The sequence below is a fragment of the Oratosquilla oratoria genome, chromosome 23 (genome assembly GCF_046742065.1).
Source record: "Oratosquilla oratoria isolate Oo_2021 chromosome 23, ASM4674206v1, whole genome shotgun sequence".
Lineage (NCBI taxonomy): Eukaryota > Metazoa > Arthropoda > Malacostraca > Stomatopoda > Squillidae > Oratosquilla > Oratosquilla oratoria.
In genome coordinates this window covers 46,169,100-46,188,285 of record NC_134799.1, presented here as the reverse complement: position 1 = coordinate 46,188,285, position 19,186 = coordinate 46,169,100, and the positions used below count along the sequence as shown (strand labels likewise).

At 43.3% G+C, this 19,186-nt stretch overlaps 1 protein-coding gene across 2 annotated transcripts in view; it reads right to left on the bottom strand.

The window, feature by feature from the left end:
- The window catches only part of SpdS (Spermidine Synthase), a 157,936-nt gene extending 148,034 nt beyond the window's left edge, over positions 1–9,902 (bottom strand). Inside the window, exons 1-2 of one of the 2 annotated variants that reach the window (XM_076207071.1) lie at positions 9,732–9,902; positions 8,843–8,906 (exon numbers count right to left, since the gene is read on the bottom strand). The gene's annotated coding sequence lies outside the window, so the exon portion shown is untranslated. The remainder of the gene's footprint in view (positions 1–8,842; positions 8,907–9,731) is intronic. The other variant, XM_076207070.1, reaches the window with a different exon arrangement.
- Positions 9,903–19,186: the final 9,284 nt, after the last annotated feature.

Here is a 19,186-nt window from a genome sequence, read left to right as displayed (position 1 = left end):
CATTTGCTCAAGCTACTCCTCCTATAAACCGTCAACAGTTCAACCCCCATATCTCGACACCCCTAATTCCCCCTCCCGTGCACCCACAGTACCAACCCCTCCATCACACTCCCCATACCTACCAAAACTTCCCCTTTACTTCTCCCCATAACCCATCCAGTCAACACACCTCCACACCATACCACCAACCACCACCTAACCCTCCTCCAAATCCACAATATTATCCTTACCAACAACCTCAACCAACAATAATTAACAACTATCAAACCATTTCCCCCCTCACAGAAATTCCAACCTTTTCCCAAGATAGTGGATTATCCATTACTGACTTTCTGACAGCATGTGATCTCTTTTTCTCCAAGAACAATCACTACTCTGACTTAGATAAAATTAAATTGTGCCGTCAGAAAATAGAGGCATCAGACATTTTCCGTTCAAAGGCACGTATGCTAGACAGTTTAGTTGCATGTGGAACCACATATCAAGATTATAAACACCACCTCCTTAATGTCTTTCAGAACAAACAACCAAACAACATTCAATTCCTTCTCACTTTCCTCAATAACACTAGAGTTCAAACACAACCGAACATTATGGATTTTGTAGCAAACAATATTAAAGTTAGAGAGGACTTAGAGAACAACAGCCCTTGGCTTCACACTGACCAATACGGTAACAAGGTCATGACCTTTGAACATTTACTAACGTTCCTTGAGATAGGTTTTTATCTCTCCCAACTCCCTCCAAAGTGTTTAAAAGAAGCCTCCAAAAGGGAACTAAACACTAGAAACCCACTAGCTTATACCTATATCCTAGATATCACCAATGCTTGCAATGTATCTCTATCCACCCCCCACTATCTCCCCAGACTAAATAGCCTTCAGTCACAGCAGCCCCCTCCCACCAATCAAGGACAATCTTCTAAGTGGTGTTCCTACCATTTGTCAAACAGTCACAACACTAGAGACTGCATACAAAAACATCAAATGCAAACACAGGCACCACGCCACCCTATCCCTTGCTCAGTTCATGGAACCATTTCCCACACCGATGCCCAATGTCGAACACAGCAACAACAATACCCGCAGGTACAACACCACCCCATCCCTTGCTCAGTTCATGGTACTACCTCCCATACGGATGCGCAATGCAAGGTGCAATATCAAACCATACAAGCTCCACCCCCCTCCAAACCTCCACTCCTACCTACACCAACACATCCAAACAAATACTGCAACCTACACAAAACAACAACTCACTCCAACGAAGAGTGTTACCAACAGAAATCACAACCACAACCTCACCAGAGAACTAACAAACCATTCACCACCCCTCGACAAACAGTTCCCTCCCACACGACACGCACAACTCAACACCGATTGGGGGAACGCGTACCAGCCTCACGCACCAAACCACCATAGGAATATCTCACACACAACACAACTACGTCACCCTAAAAGTGACTTTAGATCAACTCACAGTTGATATGATGGTTGATACAGGAACAAACCTGAACATCATCCCAAGAGCTCTCTATGAAGCATTAAATGACCCACCCCAACTTCAATTTTCCAATATGGAAGGACTCCTAATAGAAGGGAGCACCATTTCTCTACACGACACCATAGACTTAAATATAGAAGTCAACAACTTCCAAGTAGGTTTCACACCTTTCCACATAGCTGACGAATGGAGTCTCGATCAACAAGGTATAATAGGATTAAAATCATTGAGGACATGGAAAACTATTATAGACCTAGAGAAAAATAACATCTCCTTCTCAGATGTGAATGATGAGCCAACTGTCACTGAGACACCCGACTCAGACACACAACCTCTCTCATGTCTCCCTTCCTCAAATACTCCAATTCCAACTAACAGCTATTCCTTCCGACCACCCCCTTATGTCACCTCAAAGGCATTAATGTCTAACACAGTCATCATTCCCCCTAGACATTCCATGACTGTCCCACTATTCATACCCGGAGCAATCGGACATCAGGACGTCATAATTGACTCAGAAACGTCTAGACTTACCAACATCTCAATTGAACACTCTTGGGACATAATATCAGAAAATAAACACACCCTAGCCATGGTAACTAACCTCTCTGATCAACATCGCAAAATCAGGAAGAACACAAACATTTGTTCAGTCCATCTCCATAATTCCCCAATACAGGAACCACTCCCACAACACATCAGCACGGTAAGACCACCACAACCCCTCACCCCTATCCATCCAGACCAAATCACAACATCAGCCAACAGAGATATTCTACACAAGCTAATGGCCCTCCTACAAAGGAATAGATCAGCTATCGCCTTAGAAGGTGAACCACTAGGCAAATGTGATATAATCAAACATCACATCCAAATTCCCCCTAACACCCCCCATTCCTACACTCCCGCTTACCGCATACCTCACAGTAGGAAATCCCAAGTCAATAACAGTGTACAAGAGATGATACACCAAGGCGTAATTTCCCACTCAGACAGTCCCTGGAACAGTCCCCTCTTCCTGATCCCTAAGAAAGACGGAACCTTACGCCCTGTTGTGGACTTTAGAAAGGTAAACAATGTCACTCAATCTGACCCACACCCCCTCCCCGCCATGCAAGATGTACAACAATGCATTGGTAACGGGAACACAGTATTTTCCACTATCGACCTTAAGTCTGCCTTCTGGCAAGTGGAATTAACTTTTTGTAGATACAACATACCACACACAATGTCATCTGACAATGGATCAGAATTTAAAAATGAGGTGATGCGCGAAATAGCACACCTCTACAACATTGACCAAACATTTGCCACTGCATACCACCCACAGGGAAATGGTCTGACTGAGCGAACAAATCGCAAAGTCCTAGAGGTGCTCAGACCCTTGGTCAGCGACCTCATGGACAGTTGGGAAGATTGGCTACCACAGATACAAGCCAGTATCAACAGCACAGTCAATTCCGCAACAAAGATGTCCCCACATGAGATCATTTTTGGCCAGCCAATGCGCCTACCCTACCAAATCTTCAACCAACCCCCCCCCTTATACAACCTAGACAACCTCACACACTGCATCAAAAGAGGTATGCAAACCATTTACAAACAAGTCAGGGAAAACCTCAAAGAAGCCCAAGAAAAGACAAAGACAAAACAACACAAACGGTCAACTCCACTTGACATAGCGCTTGGTGACACTGTCATGGTCAAAGACTCAACCAGGACTAACAAACTCAGACCCAAGTTCTTAGGTCCCTTCACAGTCACAAGCTCACTCCCTAACAATGTTTTTCTACTAACGGATCCTTCCGATCACACAACCGTGACCATACATGGAGAGAAGCTGAGAAAGGTCAAACTCAACCTCGACCCAATCCCACCTCCCACCAACAACCCACCTACCACGACCACACATAACTCACCCAAACGCAAGTCTCATCCCATGACCCTGCGTCGACGAAACTAAACATGCACTCTAGCTCTCGCCCCTGAAGATGCAGGACGTCATGTATCTATCAGTGGAGGTTAAAACGGCCCATTTCCAATAAGAACTCCTTTCCGCATATCTAATGAAACTTCTCCACTTCCTTCCGACCAATATAACCTTAGCGAGAGTCAGATAAACATATCCTCATTCACACTGAGACATAACCTTCATCCTCCAAAATGAAATACATCATTAATTACCCACCTTAAACATCAACGATCTTTCAAAAATTTATTCTTAGCAACATACCTATGGACCCGATCAAGAGATTCTCCCCTTCGGAAATCTACCCCTACCCACCCATACCTAAGGTCCCCGCTACCATCCTTCCAAGTAAAATAGACATGGTACACCTACTGCATAAATCGACTACTCTTGACATGGACTCCTTCGACCTCCATTGCCAAAAACTGCCCTATACTTCCACAGCCCTCTCAATCTTAATCATCCTCTTTATAGTTGTGGTATTAACCAAATTCTTTTGCACGAAGTAACACCTTCCAAAACCTTTCAACCCCCATTCCTGATTTACTGTAAACCTAGATTAAGTTTATTCTTGTGTCTCACCCAATATCTTAAATAACATAATAATTCTTACGAGAAACTATATACATACTGTGAAATAAAACAAGTGCTAAGTGACACACCAAACTGACCATAGAACAGTGTTAGAAAATGACACTCCCTACAGTGATGGTGATAAAACACATGAACGCCATAACATTTAGAAACTGATTTCAACAGTGATCCCAAATATATATAGTGTAACCTTTCATATGATAATGGATATAACATGTAATCTGGTGAGACACAACGTTACTCTTCGGAGACATAACATCGCATACCCATACTTACAGTTCAAGATGCCCCTTTGGGACCATCGGATTCACTTCAGCACCCCCCCCCCCATCTTCACATTTAACCAACCAGGATTTTGTGTCTCTGAAATTTTTTTTTCACTGTATAACCATAGGTATAGATTTTTGTTAACCATGTAACCTTAGGTGCCGGGAGCCACCTAACCCCAGGGGGAGAGCGATATGTATACGCCTCATATACATGACGAGTAGTATCGCCCAGTCATATAACCCACTCACTCCCTCACACACTCACCAAACACCAGCCGGCCGACAATGAGGCGCCCGCCAGACATCCTGCTCATTTCGCTGACTACAGCAGTTCCTGCGGCGCCACCAGGCGACATGCACACACGAACACACGCGATCACACAAATAACCACACAGTAATAAACACATTATTACGTTTACTGACGAACCTCCCCTGGATATATATTATAGTCTGGCTGTCAGACTAAATTATAAAACATTTATGTAAAATATAATAAGAAGTGACGCTCGCATAAACTCTTAAGTTTATACGAGCGTGGCACCTCATAAACAAGTTTCCGGCCTTCTTAAGGGAATACACAGAGCTCGAAGGGGAGTCGGTCCGATGAGACGTACCAATACAATAATCGAGTGCAATTGTAATATAGAACTAGGAGGTGATTGACTTAGTGTAGAACCATAGAAGAAATTGTGAACCAATAAACCAAATGGATTACAGTGAATATTCTTTATGAACCGCCTTATGAAAGGGATACATTGCAGAGCAACCTTGTGAACGGCAGGGCAAAGGCGAAATTGTGGTACAATTTGTACTTAAGGCCTTCATGCCAGACAGTATCGAATGCCTTCTCCACATCCTTACAAACCAAAATGGCCTTACCAGGGCGACCGTCTGGCGGCCTTTGAACCCACTGAGTGATCATGGAAATGATGTCTGTACCGCGTCCCGGCCGAAAACCAAACTGGCAATAGCCTCTTGAATAATCAGTTTCCGCCTGCACTAAAATTAAATAAAAATAACCAATATTTCAACATTTGGTAAAATTATACAATCATTTTACATTCATATGCTTTCTTATTACAAAAGCTATTATGGTTTGTTGCAACATTAATTTCAGAAATATAAATAATATTTATAGACACATACACTTGTTTGTTTAAGGGACTGTGGGAAGTGCTTATAGGTGAACGTGTCATAAAAGTTGTTCAATTTCTTTGGTGAACTTATGTATACTTACTCTATCGGAAAGAGTATTATTGCATACTAAATTGTTTTAGTAACATGTATATATTACGTGTAGTTAATTTTTTTCTTTCTTTTTTTTATGATAGTATCTGTAATCATTGAAGTATCCACAGGCATAGGTAATCAGCCTACTATGTAGGAAATGAAAGATTAGAGTCTTGGAAACAACTTCATTGAGTTAGATTTTTTCCTACTCTCTTTTATTCTTTTTTATGATTTTTTTATTTTGAATAGTAGAAACTTCAGTGAAAATCTGCTATGATAAATTAAACAAAAAAATTAAGTTACAGTTTCCTTTGTTTTTTTCTGATCAAATTAAAGAATTACTCTTTCTCTTTACAAATTCGAAAGAATGAATGAAATCGGACAAAAAGAAACAGAGCTATGGCTATTTAAATATAAAAAACATAAACTTTTCAGGAGAGGCATTTAAAGTTTAAAGGAGCGCACCGGCATTTAAAATCCTCCGGCCGCGTACTCACTCGTGACATTGTCTATTTTTTTACGTTTCCGTTTAAAACTTTAAACAAAACTGAACTGGCTATCGAAAATTTGACTTAATTTCAATATACAGAATGTTTTTTCATGCAATGGGGTTGCCAGATGTCGCCAATAATTTATCTATTTCATTTTATATATAAGAACAGAAACGGAATTGAGCTGTAATATTTGGTCGAAGTGTTACAGCCATCATAGAGAATCTTTTGAATACCTGTTGGTAGAATAAAAGATAATACGATCGCATGCATGACTGGTAGGCTAACAGATACGCGACAGGGCGACATCCTTTCTCCTTTAGCTTTGAAGAGATACTGAGATCCTTGTGGTGATTGACGATTAGTGTTGGGCAAGTTGCCAGATATCTCCATATATATTAATTATAGTAAACAAAACAGAACTGGATATCAAAATTTTGACTTTATTTCAATATACAGAATGTTTTTTCATGCAATGGGGTTGCCAGAGGTTGCCAAAAATTTATCTATTTTATTTTATATATAAGAAAAGAAACGGAATTGAGCTGTAATATTTGGCTAAAGTGTTACCACCATCATAGAGAATCTTTTGAAATGTTTACCTAAAATTCGTTGATTTTCCAGAATTTTTCGTGTTTTCGCGCCCTACAGTCCCTTAATCATATTAATTCTTACGTCACAAAAATGCTAAGCGACTTAAGGGGACACTATTTGTTTATTTGTTTGATTGTTTGTTTGTTTGTACACGAACTCCTCCTAGGATTTTCGAGATAGACCCCCATAACCATATATATTCTGATACCCTATCACTCCAGGTACTTGGATAACTATATTTAATTAAAAAAAATATTTTGGCTAGGGTTAAGGGTTAAAGGGGTATTGTGGGGTAACACGCAACTACTATAGTCTCCTCTAATAGAATTGATATTTTGTAACAAAAATTACTATGATTAAACAAATTATTGTATGTATTCATAAACATTATTTATATTTGTAAAATTTATATTGCCACAAACTATGATAGCCTTTGTAAGGAGAAAGCATGTAAATGTGTAATGATTGTATAATTTTAGCTAATGTTGAAATATTGGTTATTTTTATTTTATTTTTTCGCGGGCGGTAATATACTCGAACTCAAAGATAATAGAAAATTAGTTCAATTTTTCTCTTACGGCTGAATATATTCTATTTCCAAAGGGCGTCCCCCTCCTCAAATTGATTTACTTTCTTAATATTCTATTTTTGTTTCCTTTTTCCAGACAGTCATTATGCCACAGAAAAGAAAGGGTTAAGGATTAAAGTTAGGTGGCTTATGGTGTGGGAACACGCCACTATTGTAGTGTCTCCTTAAGTTGCGTAGCATTTTTATGATATAAGAATTAATATGATTAAATAAACCATTGTATGTGTCCATAAATATTATCTTATATTTGTTAAATTAATGCTGCCACAAACCATGATAGCTTTTGTAAGAAGAAAGCATGTAAATGTAAAATGATTGTATTATTTTACCAAATATTGAAATATTGGTTATTTTAATTTTATTTTAGTGCGGTCGAAAATTGATTATTCCCAAACCCCCCCTAGGTTTTTGCAGGTAAACCCCTATAACCATACATATTCTGAAGATAAATAAACGAGATACATTTCTTCACCTTCTAGCTGTAGACATTTATTGTCAATACACACACATGCACATACACACGCACGCAAAAGAATGTGTATACATGATATTTGAGTTTGTGTATGCATGTATTTTCAAACTAGGGTTTCCCAATCTTCGGGGGGGGGCATACCTGGGAGGGAGAGTGTTTAAAGCTATATTTCATTTCCCCCCAAAAAATATTTTGCTTAGGGTTAAGGGTTAAAGTTAGGTGGGGGTATGGTTAGGTTAGGGATTATTCACCAACTCGCAGCAACGCGCGGGTAATTTGGCTAGTATATTATGTATATATATATCTATATCTATCTATATATATATATATATATATATATATATATATATATATATACATATACATATACTGTATATGTTACCCTTTACTGTTCATTTGCATTTCACTTTGGCTAACGTCATGCTATCTTATTCAGTAAAACAAACTAGGCAGAAGAAATAATTGAATTTATATACTTCGATATATCTCTCTTTACGCGCACGCTCGCGAGCGCACACATGCACACACACACCTCAAAAGTGTCCTATCTCATCTTCCCTTGTAAATAGAATCCTCCCCTCCAGTATTATTACTATGTCCTGACTATGTAAGTTGCAGCACCATCGCCCATGGACAACATGATAATATCTACTACTATTTCGGTTGGGTGTATCGATAGAAAGACAGTAATAAATACGACTCAAGCCCTTCAACCTCCACCTCCTCTATTATCTTATCAATCTCTTCAGTCCTCCTCCTCCACCTTTCTCATTCTCCCAACTCTAAAATCTACAGCGAGCTCGTATACGTGAGGCAGGGTAACCTGTAGGATAATTATATCCATTGCAGTTGATCACTGTCTGACTGGAGAGATAAAAATAGTGAAGTACCTCAGGATTTAGCACGTAGTCCATTATCATCGATCATATGCATTAGATATCTTGACATTAGATATCTTGACGCGAGCAAGTTTGCCGAAGGTAGCAAATTAGATAGGTTAATTACAAAAGACAGAAAAGTATTACAAGAAGACTTAGATGAAAATATTACTATTCGGTTAACTGGCAAATAAAAATCAATATGAATAATTATAAAACAATAAAGATTGGTACCTGTTTAAATAATCATACCTTTAAAAAGTACTTCAAATTACATACGAAATTTAGGTATTCTTGTTGGTAGCAGAGATCCAATCTATAAAGGTTAGAAATAAAGCAAGTAGTTATTGAATTTATCTTAAGAAGTGCCATTCATGGCTCAAAAGTTACATTTGCGTTAGGCCTCCTCTAAATTATACGGTACAGTCTTGGCCTCCATATGGACGGTCATTGAGTCAATGGGGACAATCCACAGAATGAATATATATATATATATATATATATATATATATATATATATATATATATATATATATATATATATATATATATATATATATATATATATATATTCATGACATCAGAAATCTCGCTGAAGTCGACTTGCACTTACTAGCAAGAAGTAGCAAGGGATATATTGTAAAGGTATTCAAATGGTTCTGAGACATTAATGAGGCTAGTATCAATACAGTATGAAAAAATAAGCAATAGTAATAAAACAAGAAATAATTATTTTAAGTTGGATAGATTTTGTTTCAGGAAGGAAAATGGTAAGAACTGAATTTCAAATAGTTGTGGGCACTAGGAACAGGCTTCTTCCCATTAGTATATTGTGACAACGCCAGATACTACAAAAATACGCTATATGACAAATGCGGGATGGGTATGTACTGCGACAAATGATAATAGTCTATATCATGGAGTCATGAGTACTTATGTTATGTGGTGCTGTGGTATTCCACTCATGAAAATGGAGGATATAAACTAAGAAACCAACTCCCAACCACACATCTAAGCATGAGAAAGACAAAACCACACTTAACTGGGCACAGCAAAGTCTATCTTCTACGAGGCGTCTGCATATTTTGAATTGTTTACCTCTCTTATTAGGGGCTCCACGGGTAAATACATACTTACATACCTTTATTCTTTAAGAATTAGACGGGGACTCCAAGATCTGCGTCCAAGAAGACGGGGACTCCAAGATCTGCGTCCAAGAAGAAGAAAGTCAACTATGCGTCTGATCCAAGCGACACGTCCAATGTCTTTCCTCTTCGTCGAGCCACTCAAATATGGACTGTGACGTTTAACTGCATACTACGTATGATAAAGCACGAGCTCTTGCGTCGCTGAGCGCCGGTGTGCATTGATAAACAAGATATTCTTATCTTTGAATTAGGATTATTTTTATTCTTCACCTTGATTATAGATTGTGCAAGTGTATTATTTACCAACGAAATAGTGACCTGTAATAAGTTCTGTAATGAACTGGCCTCACTCCTGATAGGACCCTTGTTGAATAAAATATTTTGTTCCAAGCCAAACAAACATTTCCAAGCGCCGATAGTAACAACGGATTAATCGAGATGACCGTCAACCCTTGGGGGAGGGATTTCTTCCAATCTAACAGAGTATTCCTCTTTCCACTAGAATAAAATTAGGCGACAGCACTTCTTACGGTCAGAGGGGCTACACATTGTCACCCACCAATCTGCATACCTCTCCGGTTATGAGGTTCTGACGGTTTCCCTTTCAACTGACATAGAAACCACTTCACTGACATGCTGTTTCCCAAATTTCATTAGTTACGTGAAGTTGATTAAACGTATTATCATCACTAATAATAATTATTGTAATGTTTATCATTATAATGTAAGAGATTCGTAGATGAGGTTCGTAGATATAGGTAGACAAATGAGATAGATACAGGGGTAGTGGCGAGAATTTAATTTTCATGAGTTGGATATTTGATAAACAACAGTTCCTAGGGGAAGGAATTATACAAGCTCGCTCTCCGCCTAAATTATCACAAGCAGCTGCCGGGGACCCGATTTCATTGATGTATAATGTTAATTTTCATGCTAATGTAACAATATGTAAACTAAGTCAGGTGTGCATTGATTTCGAGATTGCTTGAGTAAGCAGTATTGCATACGGGGTTTGTAATAGGCTTTCTGCTTGGAGAAAGGGTGGAGGAGAAAATTCATTTGGTTCACGAGAGTAAAATCACGCCCTTAGGGAAGGGTCTTAAATATAAAAGTAAAGATCACTGGACTAAAGAAATCGTGACGTCATTGCAGAATTGACCTAGTAAACAAATTGAGGATTCTTGAAGGGAGTCCCTTGGTGTAACTTAACCCATTCAACTCCGATGACAAGATGTCTTGTCATTTGGTCAAATAAAAAAAAATAAAAAAATCATAAAACACCAAAATGTTTGATCAAACACCAGAAAAATATGACGTCAGTCCTCGCTTCGCTCGCGACTGACGTCATATTTTTCTGGTGTTTGATCAAACATTTTGGTGTTTTATGATTTTTTTTTTATTTGACCAAATGACAAGACATCTTGTCATCGGAGTTGAATGGGTTAAGAGCCAAGTGTATTAATATTTGGGAAGAAAATAAAGAAAAATTAAGCTCCGTTTAATTCTCCCCTCTCAGAGTACTAACTGAAACTTCCTCCAGATGAAAATAGTGAGTGACTAATCTTACGTAAGTGGTGAAAAGAAAGTAGAAAGTGATAGACGTACTCTAAGAAAGTAAATGCACGAAAGAAGGACGGCACATAGAGACGACAACACATAGTGGTGAAAGGGGACCAGAGAGGGGAACAGTGGTGACAGAGGTAACAATAATCATTACAATTATTATTGCTATTATAACTATTATTATAATTATCACTACTATCATTATCATTATTATTATAATAATTATTACTATTATTATTATTATTATTATTATTATTATTATTATTATTATCATTATTATTATTATTATTATTATTATTATTATTATTATTGACATTATAATCATTACCATTAATGTTGTTCTTTAAAACACTTATTCCCAAACTAGGTTGCGCTCTCCCCCCACAGGGATGCATGAGGAAGATACAAAGGGGCACGGGAGGTCACCTGCTCAAAAATCATAGTTTAATAAGCTTAATGAAATAATTCTAAGAACAAGTATACGTGCAAAGCATAATTCTATCAGTCATCCCAACCCGTTTTCTATTAGGACATCAATAGAAGAGATATGTTGAAAAAATAATATTTCATATGGGGGCACGCGAGTCTTCTGGATGGAAAAAAAAGCATCATACAAGATAGTTTGTGAACCACTGCTCTAAAGGAACTTGATACTAAAGACATGGTGTATATTCCTGTGCTTCCATCTACCAATACATCGAGGAAAGACATCGGTATGATATTTTTCGTGTGTGAATTGAAGTACTGAAGAAGATTCAAATACGTCTTTCAACTTCCGAAGTTGCGCGGTACCTTGAAAATGTCTGTGCAAGTGCTGGGTCGTAAGACAGAATTTTAGAGGATAGTATTCTCGACGTGACACATAAAAGTAGACGAAATTGTATTCCCGTTGGTTTGATAACAGAGCGTTCCGTCAATGTGTCTGAAGGGGGTTTTGACTGGTACAGATGCGTAATAGAAAAAAATATTGCAACCAATTGTCCATGTCATACAAGACTGGCGAAAGGGTAGTTAAAAAAAAAAAAAAAAAAAAAAAATGTAATGCACCTCACCAAAAGATTCCATAAAACTTACAACATATGAATCACTATAGAAATAAAGAAAAATAAAAAAATCCGAAACCTATTATGTCAAGCAATAATGGACGACCACACACTCCCCAACGATCCAAAGCAATTGTGAGGCTGTTGCCTCGCTGGCGACGCACAAGTACCATCGGCACCTCGGAAGGTCCCTAGGGACTGAACACCTGGCAGTCACCGGCTGCCCTGAGGTCATGCCCCGGCCGCATCGGGTCGGACAAACAGGGCCTTGAGGTCAGCGGAGTCTCTTGGAACACCTGCAACCTCCAGCTGTGCTGAGCGAGAGTCCTGACCTGGTCCCGATGAATATAAGAGGTCACCGGAGTTCACCAAGACACCTGCACCCGTACAGGTGCCTTGGTGTGTGTGTGTGTGTTTTGTATTAAGTCCCAGCAGAGCTAGCCGATTTAGGGACTGGCTTTTAGTTTCTGAGTGGGTTGATGAGAATGCGTGTTGTTATCGGGGAGTGTAATTTGCGTGTAACACTCGCGTGTGTGGGCGTATACCTGAGTTGTATGTACGCAGATGCGTGAGTGGGTGTGGGTGGGTGCTTATATCAGTCCTCCAACTGGGGAGGAGTAGGCAAGTATGGCCGCGAGGGCAAGGAAATCAGCATTGGGTGAGTCGTCTGCCTTGAGGCGGTCGAGAGCCGTGGTGTGGTTGCCGAGGGTTGTGCGTAGTGGCCGGAAATGGGCTTCCATCACGGGGCACGTGAGGAGGCAGTGCTGGAAGGAGATTTCTGCGCCACAGGTGCAGCGTGAAGTAGTATATCTGGTGCGCCAGTGATTTACTCGTATCCTGCTAATTCTCGCTACAATGTGCGGAGGCAGGGAGGAGAAGGTGGGCGCGGTCGGTCCGAGGCAGGTCTTCAGGGGCCATCCTCGGGCAACAGCGGTGGAGTGGTATTCCAGCTTCCAAAGGTCCCAGGCAGCAAGGTCAATCCTTCGGAAGATGTCATTTGCTGAGGGCTGGAGTGGGATGACGCCGTCTTCAGGTGATGAAGCACCTAGCTTGGCAGCATTGTCTGCCATCTCATTACCGTGGAGGCCCACATGCGAGTGGATCCATTGCAATCGGAGGAGGACGTCCAGTCTGTCGGCCTTGGTTGAGAGGCTCAGGACGTCTTTAAGGTTGTCGGGCCGTGACGGGCAGCTTGCATTTTGGATGGCTGCCAGACTGGATTTTGAGTCCGAGAACACCGTTGCTTGCTTAGGCGGATGAAGTAGGGCGATAATTTTTCGCATTGCCTCACGGATGGCAATGAGCTCGGCCGTGAGGATGGTGGGGGGGGGGAGCTTCAAAGAGAAGGTTTCTTGGTGTCCTGCAAGTAGATACCTGCTCCTGTGCGGCCGTCGCATAGTACCGATCCGTCCGTGTATGCCAGAAAATCATGGGGGTACTTTACAGTAATCATCTCCCTTGCACATGCTGCTAGCATGTGGGGGTCGTCTCGGCGGCTAAGTCCTGGGAGGTCTAGCTCTACCTCAGGGGGAGTAAGGGCCCACGGGGGGAAAGGGTCTACTTGGCATTGGGCTATTTGACGGCGCTCGCCAGGTTGTATTTTGGCCGTCTTGCAGAGTTCCCTCACTGAGACGGGAAGGCCATGGATGGGTACGGGGGTGGAGGCTGAGTTCCATGTCTCATACATCTCCTCGTCGGTGGAGTTTGGTACTCTCGCGGAGCTGAAGAGATAGGTACATGCGTCCCTCTTTAGGCGGTGCCACAGTGGTAGGAGGCCGGCTTCATTGTACACTTGGGCTTGAGGTACACCCTGTGATAGGCCTAGCCCCAGGCGGAGCGCGTGGCACTCCACCCGTGCCATTTTTTCCACAGCCGTCTTGGGGAGGTCGTGGAGGGCAGGGGCGCCGAAGAGGAGGCGGGAGCGCACTAGGTTTTGTATGATAGGAATCAGAGTTTCCCTGCGTTGGCCCCATTTCTCCCGACGGATGGCCCTGATGAGATTGAGGGCCCGTCGGGCACTGAGGCAGACTTGTTGCAGGTGTTTGTTCCGTCGTCCGTCGCATTGGAAGATGACCCCGAGGTAACGGAGGCTGAGGGTTTTACAGCCATGCCGCAGACCGTGACTTGGTTCCACTCCGGGTACTGTCTTCGGTTTAGGCCTATGCCGTGGACGGGCATGTATATCGTCTTGGTCGCAGAGAGGGTAAAGCCAAGATTTGAGAGGTGGTTCACGACTACGTCCACCTGTTTTTGGAATGTCTTTACTTCCGCCTGGTGGTTCGCCGAGCTCTGTTGTGGCCGTCGGTACTTCGACTTCCTCCAGAGGGCTATGTCATCCGCGTAGGCTGTGACGACTGTGTCGCTTCGTACCCCCTTCCCCACTCCCGGTAGTAGCAAAGTGAAGAGGAGGGGGGCAACGACGGAGCCTTGGGGGACCCCCATGTCGATTTTGGCTTGTGGGCTAGGCGTCCCTCTCCACCGAACTGCTATGGTTCTGTCAGAGAGGAATGACTTCGTAAAACCAAATATTGCTGGGGAGACCCCAATGGATTTCAGTTTCCAGAGGAGTTTGGCGTGCCAAACGGAATCGAAGGCCTTTGAAATGTCCAGGAAGCACGTGTGAAGGACTCTTCTTTGCCTTTGGGCTCTCCGGATGTGCTCGGAGAGTTTCACGACGTGATCGATGACACTTCTCCCCTTCCTAAAACCTGCTTGAAGCTTCGGGAGGAGACCGTTTGCTTCCACATGGTGGCTAAGGCGGTTTAGGACAATCCTCTCGTAGACCTTTCCTACGTGGGAGGTAAGGGCCACGGGCCTGTAGTTTTCCACTAGGTTCCTCTTCTTGCCCGCCTTGGGGAAGGGGACCACAATTACATGTTTCCATGCCGTTGGCACCACCCCTTCCCTCCAGCATTTGTTGTAGATCGCCAGTAGGGCTCCTTGGTAGGAGGGGGGAAAGTGCCGCAGTAGAGGGTACGTGATTTGGTCCGCCCCTGGGGACTTCTTGGTGGCTTTTGTGATCCTAAGGGCCCACCTCAGCTCGAAGAGAGTGAGGTTTGTGTCCTCCCCATGGGGGGGGGGTGTCCAATTGGTCTTCTTGGGCCGCCCTGAAATTTCGCTTGTCAGCGGGAAGGCTGGTAGAGGAGCTCGCGCTTGCAAAGTGATTCAGGAAGCTTGCCGCCTTATCCTTGGTCATGCGCAGCACCCTTCCGTCGGGGGTCTTGAGGTCGCCGTCCGGGGGGGTTGTATTGGCTCTTTATCACTTTGAACCTCTTCCACGCTTCGTGAAATCTAGTGTATCCTCCTTGGTGTTCTTCCAATAATTTAATTTAGCCTTGGCTATGGTCTTCTTACACGTAGCTTTGGTCTGTTTCATTGCAGTATAGGCAGCCTCCGAGCCTTCTCTCATGTATCGTTGGTGGGCCAGTTTCTTTCGTTCGACAGCTTCCTTGCACTCGTCCGTCCACCAGGGATGACCACGCCTTCCCTGGCTGGTAGCAGTCGCAGAAATAGCCGCCCGGGCCGCCGCGAGCACATTGTCGATGAGGAGGGAGTTTAATTCCTCTACCGGGCGGGTGAGGTCGGGTGTGAAGTGGACGTCGACTAGACGGGCTTGGTAGGCAATTCATTCCGCTTTTCCCAGGTTGAATTTTTCATGGGAAGGTGGAGGGGAGATTGTGGGGGTGAGGGATACGGTGATAGTGATGGGGAGGTGGTCGGAGGATAATGGGTCGTCCAGGACGGCCCATTCGGTGATTCCCGCGATGTTGGGGTACACGAAGGAGAGGTCTATGGCGGAGGTACTATAATTCGGGTTGTCAGGCAGCCTAGTGGGTCCACCATCATTAAGCAGGACAACGTCGGCTGCGTCCAGTTGGGAGGTTATTTCCGGGGAGGAGTGGGGATATCCGTCTTCCCAGAGGGCGTCCCGCCGATTAAAGTCGCCCACCACAATCCAGTCATCAGGGAGGGCACCCAGCCACTCGAAATGGCACGTCGAAACTGGATTGTAGTAGTTTAGGATGTGTATCGATCGGTCGCCTTGTACGGTGACGGAGGTTACCCCTCCCCATAGCCCTCTTCCAAGGGAGGGCCCGGAAACGACCTGGGGCAGGCAGCCAGTCCTTTGGAGATGTATGTGGCGGTGCACACCTTGCCGGTGTCGTCTGTCACGGAGAAAGGAGGGAAGTGAAACCCTGGCAGGATTGGTAATTTGTAGGGTTGGGTGTGGAGAGATTGTAGTGCCAGTACCTGATAGGAGCTCCCCGCCAGGTGCTGCACTAGGAGGTCCCGGGCGGTGTTGATCGCCCTGCAATTCCACTGTAAAATTTTAAGCACAGCCATTTTTAGTAATTTCGATAATTGAGCTGAGGATCACGAAGATCCCATCCAGGAGTTTGGCTTCTTGGGGGCTGGAGCGGGCTAGGTCCCTTTGTAGGGACTCGACAGTAGCATTCAGGTTTGTGATGGTGCTGGCTGCGGATGGTGCATCTGGGGTGGTGGGCGGGGTTGGTGAGGCGAACTCGGATGAGATCGCGCTGTCATTCTCTTCCTCGGGAACGCTGTCGAGTTCATCCATGGGGGTGCTGTCGTCCTCGTCCGTGATGGGGGGGATGCTTTAACCTTCTTTCGGCCCTCGGTCCCAGTGGCAGGGGTGACTTGGGGTGCCCCTGCTATCTGTCGGAGGGGTTCGTTCCGTGTGTCCGGTGGAGGAGAGTCCCCCCCCCCCCCGATTTGTAGTGGTTACTGCGGGGGCGGGGGTTTACGGGGGTGGGTGTGAGTTTGCTGTCTGGGTGGGTTTAGGCGGTACAGCAAAATCACGGTCCCTCCTCCACTCCTCCTTTAGGTGGGAGTCCTAGCGTTCCCTGGCGATGATCAGGGCCTCGGAGAAGGGGGTGTAGCGCTGATTTTTTAGCTCATGCGCTATTCTTCTTATTGCCACTTCTGGGCATCTGGGATGAGCCGCAGAGTGGTTTCCGCAGCAGTTTACGCAGAAGAGTTGCTGATCCTTGCATTCCTGCGTAGAGTGGCCTTTTCCACATTTGGCGCACCGAGGGGCTTTGCGGCAGCATTCCTTTTTTGGAGTGCCCCAGCAATTGGCATCTAGTGCACCTCCGCACGGGGGCAATGTAGGGGACCACTTGGTGTAGTGTGTATCCTAGCTTCATGGTGGAGGGGAGGGCGTCCGTGAGGAAGGCCACTCTCACTGAACCCATCCCTTGTGGAGAGCCTTTTGATCTCGTCGACTGGGAGGCCCTGGGCCTCCAAATCAGCTCTTAGTAACTTTTCAGCGCCTTCCTCGAGGGGGACGCCTTTGATAACCCTTACGACGATAGTCTTCGGAATTCTCGTGATGATTCCGATTGGGTCGATGTGGTCGGATTTGAGGACCTCGGTGCGTAGCAGACGGCCTTGCTGGCTCTCAGTTAAGCAAATGATGAGCCATTCGCCTGACGGTGTCTGGCGGATGCCGTCGACTGGCCCTACAGCGTTCTTGACAAGCTGCGCCTGTCGCCAGGATCCCAGCTTGTGAAATCGTGCGGGGTTTGCATCCGGCTTGATGAGTACCGGAAACTTGGCGGGTCCCACTTCGTGTTTGGCTTGATGGGACGTTTACGGCGGTTCATAACGACCTGCCATTTACCTTCTGTGGATACAGCAGCCACAGAGGCGTACGAGGGGCGTGGTGGGTCGTCGCCCGCCGCATTGGCTTCCTGGGTCACCTGCGGATTCCGGACTGTATTACATCATTAGCAGTTAATAAAATATGTTCAAACATTATTGGTTCCAACAACGATCACCCTACCTAGGGTATTTTCACCTGTGTCTTCCCATGTCCCCCTTCATGTACCTCATTCCTATGTATATATTCTTGTACTATACCTTTGTAATCATTCTGCTGAAGAGGACCACAGAGAGTGGTCGAAATATACAGGAACAATCATCTCACTTTTTATCTTTTTCCACCGACAGTGGGTTCCAAGTTTAAATATATATATATACATATATACATATACATATACATATACATATTAGTCCAGTCAATCTAGCACAATTTATGGGCCATGATGAAAATGATTGGAACAGAAATAAAACCTGTTGCATGATGTTCCTAATACATTACCATATCACATATCAAAAGTAGAGAAAAAATAGAAATGGTGGGACATGAACATAAACATATTAAACATAATCATATTATAGTGGTAATATAGAATGTTGTACTTCAAACGCGTATAGCACCGTTATTACTTAATGTAAAGGGTTGGGATTGGTCTAGTTTTGTAGCTAAAGAGTGAATTTTTTTAAGGTACTGTGCTCAAATCGTAAACCCAAAATAAAAGGCAAAAAAGACGAATAGAATCTAGCCGAAAGGCAAAATTTTCAATTTTCCTTGAAAAACCGCCAAATAAAAACAATAAAGACTGAATAATTTAGAATATATGATCGTGTAGCTGAATAAATTAGCTTTTGAATGATGTACCATAGTTTGAACTTTAATGAACAGTAATGCGGTGAAAAAACACACTTTCCTTCAAATTGACAGTTGCCCCCCAATATATATATACATATATATATACATATATATATATATATATATATATATATATATATATATATATTTCTTCAACCACTTTTAATTTCATGCCATCGCAGTCGAGGCTGAAGAATCGCTCGATGGAGGTATCAGTTGGAAATTGAAACGTAGACGACCCGAGGATTCGAATCCAGCTATCCCGTAACAAAGTTACAGTGACTTAAACCAATACGCTATCTCTCTTAATAGCGTATTGGCTTAAGTCACTGTAACTTTGTTACGGGTTAGCTGGGTTCGAATCCTC